This window comes from Macaca nemestrina, chromosome 13 (genome assembly GCF_043159975.1).
Source record: "Macaca nemestrina isolate mMacNem1 chromosome 13, mMacNem.hap1, whole genome shotgun sequence".
In the NCBI taxonomy this organism is placed as follows: domain Eukaryota; kingdom Metazoa; phylum Chordata; class Mammalia; order Primates; family Cercopithecidae; genus Macaca; species Macaca nemestrina.
Genome location: NC_092137.1, coordinates 29,891,311 through 29,907,920, shown reverse-complemented (window position 1 = coordinate 29,907,920; position 16,610 = coordinate 29,891,311). Strand labels below are relative to the sequence as shown.

At 42.3% G+C, this 16,610-nt stretch overlaps 1 protein-coding gene and 1 pseudogene across 1 annotated transcript in view; one reads left to right on the top strand and one right to left on the bottom strand.

Moving 5' to 3' along the window:
- The window catches only part of LOC105479716 (ALK receptor tyrosine kinase), a 750,786-nt gene that overhangs the window by 41,831 nt on the left and 692,345 nt on the right, over positions 1–16,610 (top strand). The window lies entirely within an intron of this gene.
- LOC105479715 (protein FAM136A pseudogene) lies at positions 2,777–3,713 on the bottom strand (annotated as a pseudogene).

Genomic DNA, 16,610 nt, shown 5'->3' with positions numbered 1-16,610 from the left:
CTATGGCATTTATGAGATATAATAACAATGGTTGTTGCTTTAAACCACTAAATTTTGGGGGTAGTTTGTTAGGCAGCAAGCTACCTGGTGAACTGTAGGCCCAGTAAAATGTGAAAGCACTGGACAAAACAGCAATAATCAATCATTCAGGGAGGCATTGAGAAAATTCCATAGAGTAGACAGAATGCTTGGGTGGATTAAAATATTTCTGATTTCAAGTGAGAATGTTCCTCATTCAGTCTTTCTCTTCCTTTCTTTACTGTGTAAACCATGGGAAACCTTCTGATAGGAATTTGAAAATTGGCATTTAATAAATATCTAATTTGCCGTGAGTTGAGCTAAGTGCTACACTGTGTTATATCAGCTAATCTTCATAAAAACCTTTTGAGCTAGGTATAATTATTCCCATGTTGTAAATGATGGAACTCAGGCCAAAAGGGGTGATATAACTTGGGCAAAGTGAACTGCTAGAAGTTAACTGTAGGTCTGTCTGTCTTGAGTGTCTCTTTCACCCGGGTTTTGATGGCAGGAGGCTGAGATGCACTTGACCACAGTCCTGACAAGGTACTGTTTGTTAGCTAAGGGCAATTTTCCTTCTTTCTCTTCCCTTATGGGAGTAAATGGACATGACAGGCCTGAGTTTTGAGTTACATCTCTTTTTCTATTTAGTCTCTTATGAAAGGGCTAACAAAGACCAAGTTACAGGCAAATAGAGAGGTGTGGGGCCAGGGTACTACACGTGCATGATGGATTGTTCTTAGTTAACTGGCTCAAATGTACACTTGACTTTTGAACAACCCCTGCACAGTTGACCCTTTACACAGTCAAAAATCCAAGTAGAACATTTGACTTCTCAAAAACATAACTATTATTATTAACCACTAATAGCATACTGTTACCGATAACATAAACAGTCAATTAACACATACTTTGCATATTATGTGTATTGTATACTGCGTTCTTACAATAAAATAAGCCAGAGGAAAGGAAATGTTATTAAGACAATTATAAAGAAGAGAAAATACATTTACTATTTATTAAGTGGAAGTGGATAATTACAAAGGTCTTTGTTATCTTTAAGTTCAATAGGCTGAGGAGGAGGAGGAAAAGGATGGGTTGGTCTTGCTATCTCAGGTGGTAGGAGCAGAGGAGGTGGAAGAGAAGGCAGGCCTTCCTGTTGTACAACTCCAAACCTGTCTCTTTTCTCTTCGAGGTTTAGGGGTTAGCAGCTGTATTGATAAGTCCTGATCATAAACCTGTTTGCATTTGCACAAAATGGTAGAGTTAGCCTATCCCTTCCTCCGTTGAATCATGGTGCTCACTTCTCTTCCTTACTCATAAATGTCCTTTGTGTCCATTTCTTTTCTGAATAGGGCACTTTAATCTGCATTAAAAATCTATTCAGGCAGATATCCTTTCTCCTAGATAATAGGAAGGCATATGTGGTGTAACTTTATGAAAATACCTAGTAATTTCTGTCTGACTTTTTTGCTTTCTCATTTCTCTAAAAATATTTCTATACAATATCAATTCTTTCTTCCACCATGTGCTTTAGTTTCAGTGCCCATATCATAGAAGGATACATGTTGCAAAAGAAGTAAAAAGCAGTTTTGAGTAATTAGAACCCTTTTTCTGGATTGTCTGCTTTCAATTTGTTTTCTGTCACTGCTTCTTCTGTGTCTTCCTTGTCATCATCTGGCACTGGTTTGGAGGCACTCATCTCCATCAAGTCATCTTCTGTTGATTCCTTTGGTGTGGTTTCTATTAGCTTTTGAACTTCTCCAAGACCCATATCTTGAAAACATTCATTCTCCACCCTTTTTTGCCATTTCCATAATCTCTTTCCTGATTTCCTTGATTGTCAGAAAACCCACAAAATCATATATAAAACCTGGGCATGGTTTTCTCGAGCAGGAATTGATTGTTTTGGGCTTGATGACTTTCACAACTTTTTCTTTTCTTTTCTTTTTTTTTTTTTTTTGGGGGGAGAAAATTAAACCTTATTTATTTTTAAAACCAAACCACTAAGAAAATATGTCACAGCCTAGAAACAGCAAATGGACAGGCTATAATTTTAAGTAATAAGTTGGTGAAAATACAACGAAGTTGCTATCAAAACAGTAAGTTGCCACGCCAGGGCAGGAACACTGCCAGCTGCACAAGCCCCAGACAAAAATGGCATTTGGTAATGGGGGCTGCCTCTCCTTTGCTCTAAGGGAGTCAGCTCATCCTAGCCCAAGTTGCTTACTTTTTCTCCCTTGAATTCCTATTGTCAGGGGTTTGTCTCAATTGGGCTCTGTTAATTCAGGGGGCTAAGTAGGCAATGTTAGGTTTAGGCTTTCATTCCATTTGTTCTAATAAAACCAGGTTTTTCCAAATCCAGTACTTCATTACTCTGTTATAATAAAGTAGCCAACTGCTCCTCTTTTACTGTTCATTCCTAGATACTAGTATATATCACAATCAAAAGCCCCTTCTCTTCAAGGGAAAAGTGTTACTGCAGGATTGTCCTGTCATTTTGCTATACACAGCCTCAGGGGCCATCAGCCAGTAATTCTGCTTCCCATAATTAGTGTGTCATCACCTCTCATGTTTCTGCATGGTCTCCAGGCTGAAAGATGCAGCATGTAATAACTTTAAGAAACATACATCCACATCTTGATGACCAGAAATGGGGATCCACAAGGAACCTTTCAAAGTTCTTATTCAAACTAGTCTCCCTCCCAATTCCACATCTTAAGATCAACTTGTATGTCCTTGTATAAATTACCCAAAACCTACAAAACAAAGACCCAGAGAACTTTCTTTCCCTTCTAAGTTAGTGACCTCATTGATTTTGTTTCACAGCTTATGGAAAATGGTATGGTGACACTTCTGGTAAACAGGATGTTGGCAACAAAGAGAAAATATTTCTTCTCAGACTCCACCAACTCTAACCTGCCAGCCTGTTACTACCTGTGCCGTAAGAAGAGTCTGGTACCTTGGAAGGCTCTGGCTTGTTACAGGGGAGAGCCTTATTGCCAGGACAAGCGCTGGCCACAGGAAATAATAAGCTCTAAAACTCTCCTGTAATCTCTCTGACCCGATTTAGCACCACTTTTTTCCATTTCATTTTTTTTTAGGACTGAAACATAAAATAACCAGTGTCCAGAGGCAAGTGACATATGCCTTACACTTGTGGCCATCCTTCATTTCTTCATTTGTAAACCTTGCTTAAAAGACTAAAATTCCCAATTCCTTATAAAAAATATATTCTTGCCCTCAGCCCCGATGGCCACTGGCAAAGACTTTTATTTCCCAATGGATAAAAGAGCCTCCTTCATCTTCTTGGTCATAGTTGGGATGAGGTGCATGTGGTCATCCACACACTTGGTCACACAACTGTCCAGCTGCTGCTTCACCTGAAGCTCCTTACTCCCAGCATCTATTGAATCTTTGGCTTTGTCGTTGCAATGCATGGTGCACCGGGCCAGGCGGTCCTGGAACTTCTCCAACTCACTGGTGACCAAAGCCTGGGCTTGAGCCAGAGGCACATGGCAGCGCTCGATGCACTGGTGCACCTGCTTCATGGAGGCCTGGCTGTCCTCACAACAGCTGGCACTGCATCGGAACATGAGACCCTGCATCTTCCAGATGTTCTCTCTTTCCAGACTCTTCACCATGGAGTCCACCGCCTCCTGCAGCCGCAGCTGCTGCAGCTCCGCCATGGCTACCCTGCGCTGCCCAACTTTTTCTATAATAACAGTGGCATCTTCAATGTTGTAATCCTTTCAGACTTTCATGATGTTCTGTCTGTTGGAGTTCTCTTCTATAGCATTGACAGTCCTTTCCGTAGAGTATCATGTGTAATGAGCCTTAAAGGTCCTTGGAACCTGCTGATCTAGAGGCTGAACTATAGACATTGTGTTTGGAGGCAAGTAGAATACTTCAGTACCTTCATTGTTGAACTTACAGGTTTCTGGGTAACAAGGGGCATTATCCAATATCAAAAGAACTTTAAAGGGCAGTCCCTTACTAGCAAGGTACTTCCTGATTTCAGGGACAAAGCATTAAGGGCACCAATCCAGAAAAAGGGTCGCAGCATCCAGGCCTTCTTGTTGTACAACTCCAAACCTGTCTCTTTTCTCTTCGAGATTTAGGGGTTAGCAGCTGTATTGATAAGTCCTGATCATAAACCTATCTGCATTTGCACAAAATGGTAGAGTTAGCCTATCCCTTCCTCCTTTGAATCACGGTACTCACTTCTCTTCCTTACTCATAAATGTCCTTTGTGTCCATTTCTTTTCTGAATAGGGCACTTTAATCTGCATTAAAAATCTATTCAGGCAGATATCCTTTCTCCTAGATAATTTTCTTCATGGCATCTAGAAACTCTTCTGTTGTCTCGGTCAGCAGAAGCTGCTTCCCTGTTATCTCGACATTTTTATAATCTGAACTTTTTCTTAAAATTATCAAACCATCCTTTGCTGACATTACCTTCTCCAGTTTTAGATCCTTCACCTTTCTTTTGCTCTAAGTCGTTACATAATGACTTGGCTTTTTCTCAAATCACATTAGAGTCTATAGGTATGACTTTCTTATAACAATCCTGCATTCATATAAAAGCTTTATTTTCAATCTGACATAAAAAGGTATTTCCCCCAAAGTGCAAGGTTTTTATGCCTGCAGGTATAGCCACAGCAATGGCTTCACATTTTTTTTCTTTTTCTTTTTCTTTTTCTTTTTTTTACAATTGTCCCTATGCCTGATTCATTTATCTTAAAATGGCTGGCAGCTGCAGCTGCAGACCTCAATCTTTGGCACATATCAAGCAATTCCTCTTTTTCTTGTAACATCATAACTTTTCTCTGCTTCTTGGGAGCACTTCCAGCATCACTAGTGTCACTTTGTACGGGCCCCATGGTGTTATTAAAGGTTTACAGTATTGCACTAAACATGATGAATAATATGTGAGAACCATGAGAGATCACATTTTACTGTGATATGAAATTTACTGGAGAGAAAACTACTCATGTAGAGAAGATTTTAAACAGATACAACACTTGACCTCTTGCAATAGTAACAGGTGGTCATGAAACTATTACAGTAGTACAGTATGAACTAAAATTAATTTCATAGTTATGATTTAATGCTGCATCTTTACATTTGTTCACATTTCTCTCAATTATGAATGATGCCATACACAGTCTGTGTGTGCACAATAAGTTTTAATACATTTTAACTTATAGCTTTGTGTATATTTTATGGTAGTAAATGATAAAATAGACTAGTATCTACGTATATTTTATGATTCATAACATACATAACTTTTTCTTATTTTTTTGATATTTCCAGGCTATGTAGTATATCTATGAGTTTTCTCAAACTGTCACAAATCTCCAAAAAATTTTCCAATGTATTTATTGAAAAAAAATTCACATATAAGTGAACCCGTGAGGTCCAAACTCATGTTGTTCAAAGGTTATCCATATTTAAATGGCATATGAGAAAATTCCATCTTACCTTTCAAGGAGTGAGTAGGTCTGAGCCTAGTTTTTACCCCATTGAATCTGAGTTAGTTGGCTTCTCTGTATTCATCTCTTGGGAAAAGAACACGTTTCAATTCAGCATTCTTTACTGAGGGCCCCTGTGAGCCTGGTGTGATGCTAGACACTATTGGGGAGATATAGTGGTAGACCAGTCATAGCACCCATCCTCAGAAATTCATCATCATGCACCAATGAATATCAGAGGGCAGAGGCCAGAGGATGGAGAGTCTGGGAAGGTTTTCTGGTGAAGATGGTCTAAACATGGGCCTTGAAGGAGTTCACTGAAAGTAAATGAGCTTAACAGCATTAAGACAGTAGGATACTTAAAGGAAAGACCTAGAATAAGGAAAAGACCAGGTTGGGGAATGGCTGGCAGACCTCAGTAGCTGGAGTTAGCACAGGCTTGGTTGCTGGATAACCATTGTTTTGCCCTGTCTAACAGGGAAGTAAGGGATTCTTTAATGCTGTGCTTCCTTCTTTGCCCTGCCCTGCCCTTCCCTTGCCTGCCCTTCCCTTCCCTTCCCTTCTTCCTTCCTCCTTCCTTTCTCCCTCTCTCTCTGTCATCTCTCTCTCTTACCCCCTGCTCCCTTCCTTCCTTCATGAAAAAATTATCTATCAATATAAACATTAAGCTTACTTGCGCTTCCATTTATGACCAAGGAAAAATATTTGAGTAATAGGTAGAGTTTAGCAAATAAAAATCAGCTTTAGCAAATAAAATACATGATGATCAGTTAAGTTTGAACTTCAGATAACCACCTCTGATGTTACAATATTTGGGATACACATCACTAAAAGTTGTATTGTTGTTTATCTGAAAGTCAAAATTTAACTGGGTGTCCTGGATTTTATCTGGCAACTTTAGCATTAGGTAAATATAACAGTTCTTTTGACTTCTCAAGCTAGGCAAAGTGATGCTTCCTTGGTATTATCTAGTTTGTTGTTGTTGTCGTTGCCTGTCTGTTGCCAGGCTGGAGTGCAGTGGTGTGATCTCAGCTCACTGCAGCCTCTGCCTCCCATGTTCAAGCAATTCTTCTGCCTCAGCCTCCTGAGTAGCTGGGACTACAGGTGCGCGCCACCACACCCAGCTAATTTTTGTATTTTCAGTAGAGATGGGGTTTCACCATATTGGCCAGGCTGGTTTTGATCTCTTGACCTTGTGATCCATCTGCCTCAGCCTCCCAAAGTGCTGGGATTACAGGCATGAGCCACTGCACCCGGCCTGGTATTATCTAGTTTTTATAAACAAATTACGTTCGATTTAACCCACTGTAATAGTTTATGTTGAGACATTATGTTTTGCTTCATACTTTTTATTGTTTCCATTTTTTAGAAAAATGACATGTTTGCAATTTGTGGCTTAGTTTCTTCTTGTCTGGCTTTATTCTCTTGATTTTAACACTTTCCTGTCTGACAGTCGAGTTCTAGAAGTTGTTCTGCTTCAAATCCCTTGAGGTTTGTTTTGAGGGGACATAGACGCTCTCTCTCACACAGCCCTTCACAACCTTTTCTGTTTCATGGCCAGCTTAGAAATGATTAAGTTTATTGAGGCAGCCTCAAACGGGGAGTCCCTGTTTGCAGATGGAGGAATTGGGTGGGGGGACTGTGATGTGTGTGTGGGTCTTCACTGAGCTGCTGTAGGGCTGAGGGTCAGATGAGAAGGGCAGAGCCAAAACAGTCACATCCCATTCTGCAGGCTCCTTTGGCCTATTGAACTGAGGAAGCTCTAGTCGTTTCTCCCTGCAATCTGCTGGGAGTAGAAACTACAGAAAATTTGAAGTTTAAAATGAGGGAAAGTGGGGTAGTACATGCAATGAAAATAAGAATGAGAGAATAATTCATTTTGACTTGGAAAAGGTGAAAAGTATCATTTTGACTTGGAAAAGATGAAGAGGGTGGGGAATTGGGAAAAGTTTCATGGAGGAAGTGGCATTTCAGCTGAGCCTTAAAACAGTTGGGTAGAACTTTTGCCCCATTCTTGCCTGTGAAATTTCCTTTCCTCTCCCAGTTCTATCTCATTACTTTGTAAAGAGTTGAACAGCCTACGCAGGAGGCGGGGAGACAGCCAGCAGCCTGTTGTGTCTGGACAAGCTGGCAGGAGGGCCCACCCCACAAGCACAAAGTTTGCCATGCCTGACAATACCACCATACCCTTTGCTCCAAAGTCAGAACAATTCAGCCCCATCTATCTTTCTTGCTTCCTGGAAGACACAGAAATGCTCCTCTTTGAAATTTGATAAAAGCACCAACTTGCCAATCAGAAGAGGGAAGATCATAATTAATGATAATAGCCTGGTTTTAATTATAGCTATTTAGCAAGTTAGCAGAACAATACCAGTAAAACAGCTCGACACTGGATGGGTCGGGAGCAGCCTGCTGCTTCCTTCAGCATTCACATGGTGGCCCTGGAACTTTGCAAGGCTCAGCTCTTTGGAAATGGAGGGATTGCAAATGAGGGCAAAGCAACCTGCATTCCTCCTTCTCCAGTAAGAGATTTCTACCTTTCTCTGTTCCATACAATTTGCAGGTGCATCTAGCATAAGCTGGTTGTCCCTGAGACTACACAGTTGAAGACGGACCTATGTTCTGTTGGAGTAGAGGCAAGAGCTCAGATATGCATATTACAGTGAGGACCCTTAGTTGAACTGTCCATCCTTGGCTCCTTTCTCTGTCCTGGCCAGACCTAGACTACTAGAAAGTTAACTTTGAAAGGGAATTTAGAGATCCTCTAATCCAGAGACCTTCAAACTTTTTAAGGCCAGAAGAGCTACTGTAATTGAAGAGGAAGAATGAGAAAGTGGCCACAAAACCTTGATTCCAGCCTCCATCTTGCCAATGGCTATAGCCCCATGGTCGCTCCATGAAACCCTTAGGATTCCTTAAAGAAGCAATTATTCAGCCTCATTTTTATGGCATGGGTACTAGAAGAAATGTGGCTTTCCTATACCCAAGCAAATAGATATTGTGAGATTTAAAACCCAGATCTCCCCTTTCCTCCCAGGCATATGTGTTTATGATATTCCACTTGGGATATTCTTTCAGCACTGAAAATCCAAATCTACCTAGCCATACATCCCTGGGGACTTACAAAGCAGGAGCTTAAGTGGGGGTGGGAGACAGCCACTAAGTCACTGGCTTTTAATTTGGTCCACAGTGGAGAGTCCATAGCTTTCATCAGCTTTTCAGCAGCATCTGTGACCCCCCAACATTTAAAATCACTGCCTTGAGGCTACTCAGCAACTCAGCCAAGGGCTCTGACACACCCCGAGTTCCTGCTTCCTTCTGAGGTCAGACCATCACCTCACTCCTGCCCTGGGCCACATCTGCCTGGCCAGCTGGTTTTTCCTACTTCACGGCTAATTCCAAAATGACCAGGACCCAATCAAGATAGAAGCTGACAGGTAACAAAGGCACGGAGCAGGATGGAGAGGAGGCCGCCTCCCAAGGCAGCCAGGGAAAGATTTTCTCTGAGAGATGACAAAGTGGCCTTGTCATTAATGAGGCAGACATCTCTCCAAGGATGGGTCTGCAGGAAAGATGGCTTTTCCCCAGTCCCCTTTCTGACAAGACAGCAGCCTCTAACAGATGAAGAGGAAATCTGTAGGACGGAATTTCTTGGATCTGCTTTAAATCTGCCATGGGACATTGGCAGTTGGAGAAAATCATCTCAGGTGATAAAGAGTTGGATTAGCATCAGATGACTGTGAAGTAATAATTTGTCCCTTTGAAATAATTCAGGCGGCCTTTCTTCTCTGTGACAGATTCAGACTCATGAAGTTTCAGCCTTGTTAGTTACCAGATTTACAGGCAACTTACTGACTGCTTCTTACCACAGAGAAGAGAAGTTTTTCCCTAAAAGAAAGCATTATTTTGGGATGAATGACCTAGCATTCATCCTTTCTCATCCCTTTCATGAGTGGGCATGTCCTCTTTGTTTCTTAGGAACAATCACTCTGTTGCTTTGGGGAGAAAAGGATAGAATAAGTACCCCATTGCTTGAGTCAAGCTGGATGAACCATTATCTACAAGGTGAGTCCTCCAGACCCTACTTTCCCATGCTGTCAGTCCCCTAGGACATGAGTGGACGGTGGGATTTGTTTGGGAGGAGTCTGATGCCTGAAGAACTGGAGCAGAATAGTTTAAAACAGGTTGCCATAGATAGTCATTGATGAGACAAGGAGCTTGCCCAAGGATGTAAATCACCTTCATCACAAAGTTTACAAGTTAGTTCAGTTGACACTTTTTTTCCTTGCAAGACCTTTCTGATGGAGGAAGCAGTGTGTTGCTGCATGCATAGTTGCACACTGCTTACCTGATCAACCACCAGCACTTTGGTTTAAAATGAGAGTGTTTCCTGTAAGCTGTTGTGTCTAAGGGTTGGAAGTTTTTCAAGTCAAATTCTTTTAGAATCCAAGAAAACTGCTTGGAGGAGGGATTCTCATTCTCTGGGTCAGGTTTGCATGTCCTGGGCTGCCATGCAGGCATAGGCTATGTGTGGACAGTAGCCCTTTAGTACCACGCACGGGAGGGTTGTGTATGCTGGTTCACTGAGTTCAAAGGATCTTGTGGCTTTGGAGTCAAAGAATGCCGGAAAGAATGGACTTTCATGGGAGGACTCAGGTCTCCTGACTGACACTCCCTGGCATCAGTCCTATTTCTTGCCTGCATGCTGTGTGGCTTGGACTTTAGCCAACTAGACTACTGTGTTTCTCTGCAGCATTTTGCCCTGGATTCTCTCCTTGCTCCATCTGCCAGTCTCACCTTCTCAACTCTGGATTCCTGACCAGCACTGTCCCCTGATTTTACTTTCCTCTTAGACCTAGTAACCCTGTACACCGCATACCGTCAACTACAATGCTTTCCAGCTCTCCACCCACCTCTCTGCTGTGTCTACTGTCACTGCACTGGCCGAACCTCCATACCTTAGAGTTCTCCTTGCTCCATAATCTCGTGGGATGAGAGTTCCTTTTTCATAGTGATTGGCAACTTGTTTATCCTCCAAGGAAGACTGGAAATTTCTAAGCCCCAATAGTGACCTTGACCTACTAGTAACATCCAGGTCTGAGCTAGGCAAGTTGTTTTAAAATGCCTCAACAGGACAGTTCAGCATATTTGCCTAGGAATGATGGCTAAAGAACAAAACTTAGGCTTGGGATTAAATATAGACTTTACAATTTACCAGCTGTTAGATCTCAGGCAAGTCATATGAGCCTCAGTTTCTCAGTCTATAAAATACAAAAGACTGCAGGAATGTTATGAGGGTAATAGAGGCAGTGAACAGTGTACTTAACACAAGGCTTGGCTTATAATAGTTTTCATTATTTTCATTCAACCTCCTAGAGACCTAATTTCCCAAAGGCTCATAACTTTATCTTTTCTCTCTGATTTCTGTGCCTCTTGCCCTTCCTCAGTGGGTAGAATACTGCAGCTCCACACTAATATTTCTCGGAGGCAATCAAATCTCTTTACAAATGATAAACAGGTAGCTTCTTGCCAAGCAAAAAGCTGTGTACTTGATTGATCCTGTAATCCAACAAAATGAAAGAGGTAGCTTTTTATCTTGTACAATGGATGAAAAAACATTTTTACTAAACAATGTTCTTCTCAGCTTTTCTTCCAAGTTGGGGTGGATGGGATAATGCCCTCTACAGATTGTAGTAAACAGGTGGGCCTACTACCGTCTGCTCTGGTAGTCATGTCTCTCTTCTGGGTCTGGGAAGGAGGCCAGAATCCCAGGGTTGGGCAGAGGGAAGAGGAGGTTTCCTGCCTTTGCCTCACTGGGAACCATATGGCAGCCAGTCATTCCATCGGGAAAAGCAGCCTCCTGGATTCTCCCCTAGGAGCCAGAAGTTAACCACAAGGAGCAGCTCTCTTGCCTTGAAGACCTGACTCCTAAAGTACAGATAGGCAGAGCACAGCCACTGTGTGGGAGGGGTGTGGAAGTGAGGTTGTCACCCATAATATGCTGCTACGTCTGTGAAATTCTGGACCAATGAGTTAGTTGGTGGACTGAGGCCTCATGAATTCATTCAATTAAACAATGAACTGACTGGCCCACTGTATGAATGAATGAATGAATGAATGAATGAATGAATGAATGAATAAATGAATGATTACTTAATACCTACTATGTGATAGGCATCTTCTAGGCACTAGGGATACAGCAGTGAACCAAACAGAAAAGAGTTTCTGCTGCCATGGTGTTTATATTCCAGAGGAGAGAACAGGCAATAAGCCAAAAAATACATGGCGGTAAGGGTCAGGGAGAAAATGAAGCCTGGGAAGGGACAGAGAGTGATAGGGCGGTAGTGCTCATTTACATAGGATGGACAGGGAGGGCCTCTGTGACAAGCTGGTGTTAGACCAAGAATGGGAATAGCATGAGAGAGAGAGCCATGAGGATATCTGGAGGCAGAGAGCTTTAGGCAGAGGAAATAGCAAGTACAAAAAGTCCAAGGTGGGAATGTATTTTGGCCCATATCAGCCTTCAACTTTAACTTATAAATAGACAGAAAGAAGTTATATATTTATATGTTTATTTTTGATATGCAAATGTGATACTACAAGAGTCAAAGGAGACACTGATCCTTAAGAAAATCACTTCACTGAACTTCTGGTAATGTAAATATGTTGGATTGGATTAGCTCTAAGCTCTCTTCCAGCTTGGAGGGTCTGATTTTTACTATGAGTCCTGGGAGGTTAGATATTTCAGGGAGAAGTCAGGACCAAGGAAGCTAAGAAAGATGGAAGGATAGACAAGAAAAAAAAACTGGTGGGACAGGACCTGAGAGCTGGTTCAAGGCAAATGTGGGATCTACAAACACAGAGCATTCTAAAGGGAGAAAGGATCATTATTGTCATTTTCACCTTCATTATCACCAACACCACCATCGTCATCATTACCACCATCATCACCATCATTACCATCATCACCATCACCACCATCACCACTATTACCACTACCATCACCATCACCACCACATCACCACCATTGCCATCATCATTACCACTACCATCATCATCACCACACCACATCACCGTCACCACCACATCACCGTCACCACCACATCACCATCACCACTATTACCACTAACATCACTACCACTATCACCATCATCATTACCTCTGTCACCACCACCACCATCACCTTCACCGTTACCACTACCATCAGCACCATCACCATCATCACCACCACTGTCATCACCATCATTACCATCACCACTGTCATTACCGTCACTGTTAACATTTAATGAGTTTATCATGTGCCAGACATTGGAGTAAGCATCTTTTGTATTATCTCCTTTAATCCTGACAACAATAGTATGCAGTTGAGAGTATTATTATCCCCATTTTACATATGAGAAAACTGAGAATCAGAAACGTAAAGTAAGCTGCCCATGGTCATAGAGCCAGCAAGGGCAGGGTAGGTAACAGAATATAATCTCAACAAACACACACATTGCTAGTCAGAGCCAGAAGTCCAGAGTGAAGAGGACATCATGAACAGATGGAGCAGAGAAAAACAGACAAGGATAGGGAGGGCCAGGGAAACATTAGGAAGTGCTTCAATTCCGGCTTGCAGCTCTCCTTGGCTCCGGCTGAGGAGCCTGGCTAGCCTGGGTCCTGCTGAGGGAGCCCTTGTCTAGTGCAAAGAGGAAGAGTGTTAGGCTTGGGAGAACAGCAGCTCCCAGCAGACACATCCTGACAGAGATGAGTGAAGTGTCACCCCTTGTTTTTCCTGAGTTGGATGTAGCACCACATTAGATAGGCCAGGAACTGAGACTGCAAGATGCCACTAACTAACCTGGGTAGCTAGTAGGGAGGGAAGGTTGACCAGATGGCCTTTGAGGCCCTTCAGTTCTAACATCTCATGAGGCTGCAGGCTTGGAAGCACACATGGAGGGGAGGTTGGAGAGGGCAGGTGGACTACAAATGGGCAGTCAGGCAGCATTTGAGATGCATGACTTCATTTTGTGGCTTCCTTTCATGCCTCATCCCAACCTGGCTTCCTAAGGTAGGAGCCTAGGAATCAAGGCTGACCTCTTCTACCTCACCCCCAAATATTCTTTTGTTATTTTCTTCAATCCATCTCTTCTATGTTCATTCTGTTGCTGGCTTGGCTCTTTCCTCTCTCTTGCCTGGCTGTTCCAGGAGGTTCTTACTACTTTTCCTGCCTCTACTTTTGCCCTGTCTTGCCAATGCTCCAAGCAGGATAAGTTGGGTAAAATGCAAACCTGAAAACCTCCAACAACCTGAGGCCACCCTTGTCAGAGATATGGAGTCTAGTTGTCTCACTGTGGCCTCCAGGACCTTCCATGGTCTGTCTCCAGTCATATCTGCTATCCTCTGCTTTGTACTCATGCATTGAGTTGATAGCAATTTCTCAAATATGCAGTGGAGCTTCCTGTGCCTGGAATGTCCTTGTTCCTCCCCGTCATTCATTCTTTAGGTATCAATGGAAGGATCCTCATCACTGGGAAGACTTTCTGACTCTTCCCTACACACCCACCTAAGACTAGGGTAGGTTCCCCTGTCCCCACTGCCTCTGTGTTCCCATGCTTCCCTGTGCTTCGCTAGCAAGCACCTATTACAGTGCATTATATGTAGGAGTGGTATCTTTGTTTATTTTAGCCCTTATAGCTTTTTTTTTTTTTTTTTTTGAGACAGAGTCTAATTCTGTCACCCAGGCTGGAGTACAGTGGAGTGATCTTGGTTCACTGCAACCTCCACCTCCAGGTTCAAGAGATTCTCCTGCCTCAGCCTCCTGAGTAGCTGGGATTACAGGCGTACGCCACCACACCCAGCTAATTTTTATATTTTTAGTAGAGATGGGGATTTGCCATATTGGCCAGGCTAGTCTTGAACTCCGGACCTCAAGTGATCTGCTCGCCTTGGCCTCCCAAAGTGCTGAGATTACAGGCGTGAGCCACTGCACCTGGCCCCTTATAGCATTTATGTCTAGCAAATAAGAGGTGGTCAGTAAATAGTTGCTAAATGAATGACCTAGAAGTTAGGCATACAGATGAGGGCTAGCCAGGAGGAAAAGCTGAAGTCAGGAATGAGGCAGGCACTTGATAGTGAAAGGCTTGGATAGTTAGATTTAGCGACCTTCAAGGCCCCTTTCAGTTCTGAGAATCTAGTTCAACCTCAGTATTTGGATACAAGTTTTGCTGCATGTCAAATTATCGCCAAATTTAGCAGCAGCTTAAAACAACATACGTTTTTAATATCACAGAGTTTCTAAGGGTCCAGAATCCATGTCTGGCTAAGCTGGGGCTCACGGTCTCTCCTGTGGTTGCCATGAAGCTATTGGCCAGGGCTGCAGTCATCTCAAAGCTGGACCAGGGCTAGAGGATCACCTTCCATGATGGCTGTCTTTCATGCCTGTTGGTAGGGGGCCTCAGCTTCTTTCCACCAGGGCTTCTCCACGGGATCACTGAAGTGTCCTCACCAGGATCAGAACCTGGAACAGCAATTAAGGTGAGGCATGTGTCAGCCCTGGTTCTCACAACATGGCACTCAGCTTCTCCCAGCATGACTCATGAGTGACAGTGCAAGCCCAAAGCAGCAGGACTTTATTCTGTTCCTTAGAAACCAGTCATTTAGCCAAGCTCATGATCAAGGGGAGGTGAATTAGGCTCTACCTCTTGACTGAAGGAATAATCCAACAATTTGTGGACATTTAAAAATCACTACATCTATATTTTAAGTTGTGGAATTCATCAAGTAATAACTCTTGATCCTCAGATGCTCACTTCCAGCTCTTAGTATCCTACATGAAATGTGCAAGGAAGGCACTTACAAACTTATATTTATTGATTTATTTAGAAGGAAAGGCAAGAATAAATGGAAAAAAGGCTGATATTTAAAAACACATGGGCCATGCCAAAGGTATTCTGATTCAATTGATCTTAGGTGAGATTTGTGCACAGGCATGATTAAAAAATTTTGTGTGTGCTTATTGACATATTTTATTGTGATTTATGCAGCCAACATACACGAAAATAAGCTCATCATCACTGGTCATTAGAGAAATGCAAATCAAAACCACAGTGAGATACCATCTCACGCCAGTTAGAATGGTGATCAATGAAAAACTCAGGAAACCACAGATGCTGGCAAGGATATGGAGAAATAGGAACACTTTTACGCTGTTGGTGGGAGTGTAAATTAGTTCAACCATTGTGGAAGACAGTGTGGCGATTCCTCAAGGATCTAGAACCAGAAATACCATTTGACTCCGCAATCCCATTACTGGGTATATACCCAAAGGATTATAAATCATTCTACCATAAAGACACATGCACATGTATGTTTCTTGCAACACTATTTACAATAGCAAAGACTTGGAACCAATACAAATGCCCATCAATGATAGATTAGATAAGGAAAATGTGGCAAATACACACCATGGAATACTATGCAGCCATAAAAAAGAATGAGTTCATATCTTTTGCAGGGACATGGATGAAGATGGAAACCGTCATTCTTAGCAAGCTAACACAGCAACAGAAAACCAAACACGGCATGTTCTCACTCATAAGTGAGAATTGAACAATGAGAACACATGGACACAGGGAGAGGAACATCACACACTGGAGCCTGTCAGGGGGCGGGGGGCAAGGAGAGGGAGAGCATTAGGAGAAATACCTAATGCATGCAAAGCTTAAAACCTAGCTGATGGGTTGATAGGTGCAGCAAACCACCATGGCACATGTATACATATATGACAAACCTGCACATTCAGTACATGTATCCCAGAACTTAAAGTAAAATTAAAAAAAAAAAGTAATGGTTAAAAAAGAAATATTTTATTGTGGTAAGTGTACAATTGAGTGACATTAAGTCCATTTACAATGTTGTGCCACCCTCACCATTATCCATTTCTAGAACTTGTTCATCATCCTAAATAGAAACTCTGTACCCCATTAAACAGTGACTCCCCATTCCTCCACCCTAGTAACCTCTAGTCTACTTTCTGTCTCTATTTATTTGCATGTGTCAGAATTTCATTCTTTTCTGAGGCTGAATGATATTCCATTGTATGTATATACCACATTTTGTTTATTCTTTCATCTATTG